Here is a 9,014-nt window from a genome sequence, read left to right as displayed (position 1 = left end):
AACCCGTAGCCAACACTAAACAAAATGGAGAGAAACTTGAAGCAATCCCACTAAAATCAGGGACTAGACAATGCTGCCCACTCTATTCCTACTTATTCAATATAGTACTGGAAGTCCTAGCTAGAGCAATCAGATAACAAAAGAAGGTCAAAGGGATACAAATTTGAAAGAAAGAAGTCAAAAATCACTATTTGCAGATAATATGATAATATACTTAAGTGACCCCTCAAAAGTTCCACCCGAGAACTACTAAGTCTGATAAACAACTTCAGCAGAGTGGCTGGCTATAAAATTAACTCAAACAAATCTGTAGTCTTCTTCTACTCAGAGGATAAACAGGCTGAGAAAGAAATTAGGGAAATGACACCCTTCACAATAGTCCAAAATGGTATAAAATACCTCTGTATGACTCTAACCAAGCAAGTGAAAGATCTGTCTGACAAGAACTTGAAGTGTCTGAACAAAGATATTTAAGATCTCAGAAGATGGAAAGGCCTCCCATGCTCATGGATTGGCAGGATTAATATAGTAAAAATGGCCATTTTGCCAAAAGCAATCTACAGATTCAATGCAATCCCCATCAAAATTCCAACTCAATTCTTCACAGAGATAGAAAGAGCAATTTGCAAATTCATTTGTAATAACAAAAGACCCAGGATAGTGAAAACTATATTCAACAACAAAAGTACTTCTGGAAGAATCACCATCCCTGACCTCAAGCAGTATTACAGAGAAATAGTGATATAAACCATATGGTATTGGTACAGAGACAGGCAAGTAGATAAGTGGAATAGACTTGAGGACCCAGAAAAGAACCCACACACTTATGGTCACTTGATCTTTGACAAAGGAGCTAAAACCATCCAATGGAAAAAAGATAGCATTTTCAACAAATGGTGCTGGTTCAACTGGTGGAGGTCAGTATGTATGAGAATGCAATCGATCCATTTTTATCACACTGTACAAAGTTTAATAAACTCCAAGTGGATCAAGGACCTCCACATAAACCCAGATACACTTAAACTAATAGAAGAAAAAGTCGGGAACAGTGTCAATCACATGGGCACTATGGAAAATTTGCTGAACAGAACACCAATGGCTTATGCTCTAAGATCAAGAATCAACAAATGGGACCTCATAAAACTGCAAAGCTACTGTAAGGCAAAGGACACTGTCATTAGGACAAAACAGCAACCAACAGATTGGGAAAAGATCTTTACCAATCCTCCATCTGATAGAGAGCTAATGTCCAAAATATACAAAGAAATCAAGAAGTTCACTCCAGAGAGCCAATTTAACACTATTAAAAAATAGGGTATATAGCTAAACAAAGAACTTTTAGCTGAGGAATAGCAAATGGCTAGAAGTACCTAAAGAAATGCTCAACATCCTTAGTCATCAGGGAAAGGCAAATCAAAACAACTCTAAGACTCCACCTCATACCTGTCAGAATGGCTAAGATCAAAAATTCAGGTGACAACAGATGCTGACAAGGATTTGGAGAAAGCCGAACATTCTACCATTGTTGGTGGGATTGCAAGCTGATAACACCTCTCTGGAAATCAGTCTGGAGGTTCCTCATAAAATTAGACATTGTACTACCTGAGGACTCAGCTATACCTCTCCTGGGCATATACCCAAAAGATGCTCCAACATACAACAAAGACACATGCTCCACTATGTTCATAGCAGCCTTTTTTATAATAGCCAGAAACTGCAAAGAACCCAGATGCCCTTCAACAGAGGAATGGATACAGAAATGTGGTATATTTACATAATGGAGTACTACTCAGTTATCAAAAAAAAAAAGACTTCCTGAAATTCATAAGCAAACGGATTGAATTAGAAAATATCATCCGGAGTGAGGTAATCCAATCACAGAAAAATACACATGATGTGCACTGATAAATGGATATCGGCCCCAAAGCTCTAATTACCCAAGATACCATCCACAGACAACACGTAGCTCATGAAGAAGGATGACCAATATCCAAATGCTTTACTCCTTCTTAAAAGGGAGAACAGAAATATTTATAGAAGGGGATAAGGAGGCAAAGTTTGGAGCAGAGATTGAAGGAATGGCCATTCAGAGCCTGCCCCACATGTGGCCCATATATATACCATCACCAAAACTAGATAAGATTGATGAAGCTAAGAAGTGCATGCTGATAGGAACTGGATGTAGATGTCTCCTAAGATACACAGCCAGATTATGTCAAATACAGAGACAATGCTAGCAGCAAACCATTGAACTGAGAATAGGACCCCTGTAGAAGGATTAGAAAAAGGATTGAAAGAGTTGAAGGGGGGGTTGGGGATTTAGCTCAGTGGTAGAGCACTTGCCTAGCAAATGCAAGGCCCTGGGTTCAGTCCCCAGCTCTGAAAAAAAGAAAAAGAAAAAGAAAGAGTTGAAGGGGCTTAGAACCCCATAAGAACAATAACACGGGGTTGGGGATTTAGCTCAGCGGTAGAGCACTTGCCTAGCAAGTGCAAGGCCCTGTGTTCGGTCCCCAGCTCCAAAAAAAAAAAAAAAAAAAGAAAAGAAAAAAAAAAAAACAATAACACAAACCAACCAGAGCTCCCAGGGACTAAACTACTACCCAAAGACTATACATAGGGACTGACCCATGGCTCCAGATGCATATGTAGCAGAGGATGGCCTTGTTGAGCAGCAAAGGATGTAGAAGCCCTTGGTCCTGCCAAAGTTGGACCCGCAGTGTAAGGGAATTGGGGGTTAGGTGGATGGGGAAGGGAACACCCTTATAGAAGAAGGGGAGGGGAAGGGGATAGAGGGCTTATGGACAGGAAACCGAGAAAGGGAATAACGTTTGAAATGTAAATAAAGAAATAACCAATAAAAATGAAAAAAAAAGAAAATGGAAGTAGCAAATGAAAAGATAAATGACTAGAGATTGACATAATACTGATTATATTTCCTGTCAGTCGGATAATTCACATTTTTATCCTCAATAGCCATAGTGGATTTTTTATGCAAAATAAGAAAACTGGTTAGATAACTGAGAAATGTGAAAAGTGGATTGATAATATAGAAGGCTTAGAAAGACTTATAGATGAAAATAAGAAAAAAACTCACAGACAAAGAAATTTAGACAAGCACTTGTTGCTCCACTCTATGAAAAAACTGAAGAGGAGCATCCCATGGTTGTTAGAAAATCATAGTTTATCCAGTTACTATATGAGAACTACCAGTCAATGATAGGCACCCCCAAGGTTATATAACAGTTAAATGGAATCCTATACACATTAGATTTGAGGATATGTAAGGACATGATTGTTTCATATGGTATGCATTCATTCTGCATGAAGCAGATATTAAATTAATAGGCAACTCAGAACAGAATTATTTGGTGACAGCAAAATTGAAAGCTGATCCTCGTTTCCTGGTTGCTGCCGCTGCAGAGAGCCCGTGGGCAGCACCCCACGAGCGAACTTGAGCCCCGGGACCACAGGTAAGACAAACTTTTCTGCTGCAAGAAAGCTGCCTGGTGAGCTTGGGACACAGGGAAGCAGAATTCATCTAGGACCGGGCACGTTCTGTGTTTACCGGAAGTCCCACACCCGCGGATCCCGGCCCGCAGCAGCTCTCTGCCCCCAGACCCTGTGAGAGAGAGACCCAACCGCCTGGTCAGGTGGGCACTCCTGAGGCTGCAGAGCAGAAGAGACCACCAACACTGCTCACCCCTGCCCACATCCCTGGCCCAAGAGGAAACTGTATAAGGCCTCTGGGCTCCCGTGGGGGAGGGCCCAGGAGCGGCAGGACCCCTGTGCCTGAGACACCACCAGAACCTGAAGGAAACAGACCGGATAAACAGTTCTCTGCACCCAAATCCCGTGGGAGAGAGAGCTGAACCTTCAGAGAGGCAGACAAGCCTGGGAAACCAGAAGAGACTGCTCTCTGCACACACATCTCGGACGCCAGAGGAAAAAGCCAAAGACCATCTGGAACCCTGGTGCACTGAAGCTCCCGGAAGGGGCGGCACAGGTCTTCCTGGTTGCTGCCGCTGCAGAGAGCCCGTGAGCAGCACCCCACGAGCGAACTTGAGCCTCGGGACCACAGGTAAGACCAACTTTTCTGCTGCAAGAAAGCTGCCTGGTGAACTCAAGACACAGGCCCACAGGAACAGCTGAAGACCTGTAGAGAGGAAAAACCACACGCCGGAAAGCAGAACACTCTGTCCCCATAACTGACTGAAAGAGAGGAAAACAGGTCTACAGCACTCCTGACACTCAGGCTTATAGGACAGTCTAGCCACTGTCAGAAATAGCAGAACAAAGTAACACTAGAGATAATCTGATGGCGAGAGGCAAGCGCAGGAACCCAAGCAACAGAAACCAAGACTACATGGCACCATCGGAGCCCAATTCTCCCATCAAAACAAACATGGAATATCCAAACACACCAGAAAAGCAAGATCTAGTTTCAAAATCATTTTTGATCATGATGCTGGAGGACTTCAAGAAAGACGTAAAGAACTCCCTTAGAGAACAAGTAGAAGCCTACAGAGAGGAATCGCAAAAATGCCTGAAAGAATTCCAGGAAAACATAAATAAACAAGTAGAAGCCCATAGAGAGGAGACACAAAAATCCCTGAAAGAATTCCAGGAAAACATAAATAAACAAGTAGAAGCCCATAGAGAGGAGACACAAAAATCCCTGAAAGAATTCCAGGAAAACACAATCAAACAGTTGAAGGAATTAAAGATGGAAATAGAAGCAATCAAGAAAGAACACATGGAAACAACCCTGGATATAGAAAACCAAAAGAAGAGACAAGGAGCTGTAGATACAAGCTTCACCAACAGAATACAAGAGATGGAAGAGAGAATCTCAGGAGCAGAAGATTCCATAGAAATCATTGACTCAACTGTCAAAGATAATGTAAAGCGGAAAAAGCTACTGGTCCAAAACATACAGGAAATCCAGGACTCAATGAGAAGATCAAACCTAAGGATAATAGGTATAGAAGAGACTGAAGACTCCCAGCTCAAAGGACCAGTAAATATCTTCAACAAAATCATAGAAGAAAACTTCCCTAACCTAAAAAAAGAGATACCCATAGACATACAAGAAGCCTACAGAACTCCAAATAGATTGGACCAGAAAAGAAACAACTCCCGTCACATAATTGTCAAAACACCAAACGCACAAAATAAAGAAAGAATATTAAAAGCAGTAAGGGAAAAAGGTCAAGTAACATATAAAGGGAGACCTATCAGAATCACACCAGACTTCTCGCCAGAAACTATGAAGGCCAGAAGATCCTGGACTGATGTTATACAGACCCTAAGAGAACACAAATGCCAGCCCAGGTTACTGTATCCAGCAAAACTCTCAATTAACATTGATGGAGAAACCAAGACATTCCATGACAAAACCAAATTTACACAATATCTTTCCACAAATCCAGCACTACAAAGGATAATAAATGGTAAAGCCCAACATAAGGAGGCAAGCTATACCCTAGAAGAAGCAAGAAACTAATCGTCTTGGCAACAAAACAAAGAGAATGAAAGCACACAAACATAACCTCACATCCAAATATGAATATAACAGGAAGCAATAATCACTATTCCTTAATATCTCTCCACATCAATGGCCTCAACTCCCCAATAAAAAGACATAGATTAACAAACTGGATACACAACGAGGACCCTGCATTCTGCTGCCTACAGGAAACACACCTCAGAGACAAAGACAGACACTACCTCAGAGTGAAAGGCTGGAAAACAAATTTCCAAGCAAATGGTCAGAAGAAGCAAGCTGGAGTAGCCATTCTAATATCAAATAAAATCAATTTCCAACTAAAAGTCATCAAAAAAGATAAGGAAGGACACTTCATATTCATCAAAGGAAAAATCCACCAAGATGAACTCTCAATCCTAAATATCTATGCCCCAAATACAAGGGCACCTACATATGTAAAAGAAACCTTACTAAAGCTCAAAGCACACATTGCACCTCACACAATAATAGTGGGAGATTTCAACACACCACTCTCATCAATGGACAGATCATGGAAACAGAAATTAAACAGTGATGTCGACAGACTAAGAGAAGTCATGAGCCAAATGGACTTAACAGACATTTATAGAACATTCTATCCTAAAGCAAAAGGATATACCTTCTTCTCAGCTCCTCATGGTACTTTCTCCAAAATTGACCATATAATTGGTCAAAAAACAGGCCTCAACAGGTACAGAAAGATAGAAATAATCCCATGCGTGCTATCGGACCACCACGGCCTAAAACTGGTCTTCAATAACAATAAGGGAAGAATGCCCACATATACGTTGAAATTGAACAATGCTCTAATCAATGATAACCTGGTCAAGGAAGAAATAAAGAAAGAAATTAAAAACTTTTTAGAATTTAATGAAAATGAAGATACAACATACCCAAAATTATGGGACACAATGAAAGCTGTGCTAAGAGGAAAACTCATAGCGCTGAGTGCCTGCAGAAAGAAACAGGAAAGAGCATATGTCAGCAGCTTGACAGCACACCTAAAAGCTCTAGAACAAAAAGAAGCAAATACACCCAGGAGGAGTAGAAGGCAGGAAATAATCAAACTCAGAGCTGAAATCAACCAAGTAGAAACAAAAAGGACCATAGAAAGAATCAACAGAACCAAAAGTTGGTTCTTTGAGAAAATCAACAAGATAGATAAACCCTTAGCCAGACTAATGAGAGGACACAGAGAGTGCGTCCAAATTAACAAAATCAGAAATGAAAAGGGAGACGTAACTACAGATTCAGAGGAAATTCAAAAAATCATCAGATCTTACTATAAAAACCTATATTCAACAAAACTTGAAAGTCTTCAGGAAATGGACAATTTCCTAGACAGATACCAGGTATCGAAGTTAAATCAGGAACAGATAAACCAGTTAAACAAGCCCATAACTCCTAAGGAAATAGGAGCAGTCATTAAAAGTCTCCCAACCAAAAAGAGCCCAGGTCCAGACGGGTTTAGTGCAGAATTCTATCAAACCTTCATAGAAGACCTCATACCAATATTATCCAAACTATTCCACAAAATTGAAACAGATGGAGCACTACCGAATTCCTTCTACTAAGCCACAATTACACTTATACCTAAACCACACAAAGACACAACAAAGAAAGAGAACTTCAGACCAATTTCCCTTATGAATATCGACACAAAAATACTCAATAAAATTATGGCAAACCGAATTCAAGAGCACATCAAAACAATCATCCACCATGATCAAGTAGGCTTCATCCCAGGCATGCAGGGATGGTTTAATATACGGAAAACCATCAACGTGATCCATTATATAAACAAACTGAAAGAACAGAACCACATGATCATTTCATTAGATGCTGAGAAAGCATTTGACAAAATTCAACACCCCTTCATGATAAAAGTCCTGGAAAGAATAGGAATTCAAGGCCCATACCTGAACATAGTAAAAGCCATATACAGCAAACCAGTTGCTAACATTAAACTAAATGGAGAGAAACTTGAAGTAATCCCACTAAAATCAGGGACTAGACAAGGCTGCCCACTCTCTCCCTACTTATTCAATATAGTTCTTGAAGTTCTAGCCAGAGCAATCAGACAACAAAAGGAGATCAAGGGGATACAGATCAGAAAAGAAGAGGTCAAAATATCACTATTTGCAGATGACATGATAGTATATTTAAGTGATCCCAAAACTTCCACCAGAGAACTACTAAAGCTGATAAACAACTTCAGCAAAGTGGCTGGGTATAAAATTAACTCAAATAAATCAGTTGCCTTCCTCTATACAAAAGAGAAACAAGCCGAGAAAGAAATTAGGGAAACGACACCCTTCATAATAGACCCAAATAATATAAAGTACCTCGGTGTGACTTTAACCAAGCAAGTAAAAGATCTGTACAATAAGAACTTCAAGACACTGAGGAACGAAATTGAAGAAGACCTCAGAAGATGGAAAGATCTCCCATGCTCATGGATTGGCAGGATTAATTTAGTAAAAATGGCCATTTTACCAAAAGCAATCTACAGATTCAATGCAATCCCCATCAAAATACCAATCCAATTCGTCAAAGAGTTAGACAGAACAATTTGCAAATTCATCTGGAATAACAAAAAACCCAGGATAGCTAAAGCTATCCTCAACAATAAAAGGACTTCAGGGGGAATCACTATCCCTGAACTCAAGCAGTATTACAGAGCAATAGTGATAAAAACTGCAGGGTATTGGTACAGAGACAGACAGATAGACCAATGGAATAGAATTGAAGACCCAGAAATGAACGCACACACCTATGGTCACTTGATTTTTGACAAAGGAGCCAAAACCATCCAATGGAAAAAAGATAGCATTTTCAGCAAATGGTGCTGGTTCAACTGGAGGGCAACATGTAGAAGAATGCAGATCGATCCATGCTTATCACCCTGTACAAAGCTTAAGTCCAAGTGGATCAAGGACCTCCACATCAAACCAGACACACTCAAACTAATAGAAGAAAAACTGGGGAAGCATCTGGAACACATGGGCACTGGAAAAAATTTCCTGAACAAAACACCAATGGCTTATGCTCTAAGATCAAGAATCGACAAATGGGATCTCATAAAACTGCAAAGCTTCTGTAAGGCAAAGGACACTGTGGTTAGGACAAAACGGCAACCAACAGTTTGGGAAAAGATCTTTACCAATCCTACAACAGATAGAGGCCTTATATCCAAAATATACAAAGAACTCAAGAAGTTAGACCGCAGGGAAACAAATAACCCTATTAAAAAATGGGGTTCAGAGCTAAACAAAGAATTCACAGCTGAGGAATGCGGAATGGCTGAGAAACACCTAAAGAAATGTTCAACATCTTTAGTCATAAGGGAAATGCAAATCAAAACAACCCTGAGATTTCACCTCACACCAGTGAGAATGGCTAAGATCAAAAGCTCAGGTGACAGCAGATGCTGGCGAGGATGTGGAGAAAGAGGAACACTCCTCCATTGTTGGTGGGATTGCAGACTGGT

The sequence above is a fragment of the Rattus norvegicus genome, chromosome X, assembly GCF_036323735.1.
Source record: "Rattus norvegicus strain BN/NHsdMcwi chromosome X, GRCr8, whole genome shotgun sequence".
Taxonomy (NCBI): domain Eukaryota; kingdom Metazoa; phylum Chordata; class Mammalia; order Rodentia; family Muridae; genus Rattus; species Rattus norvegicus.
Note: the sequence above shows the minus strand (reverse complement) of the source record.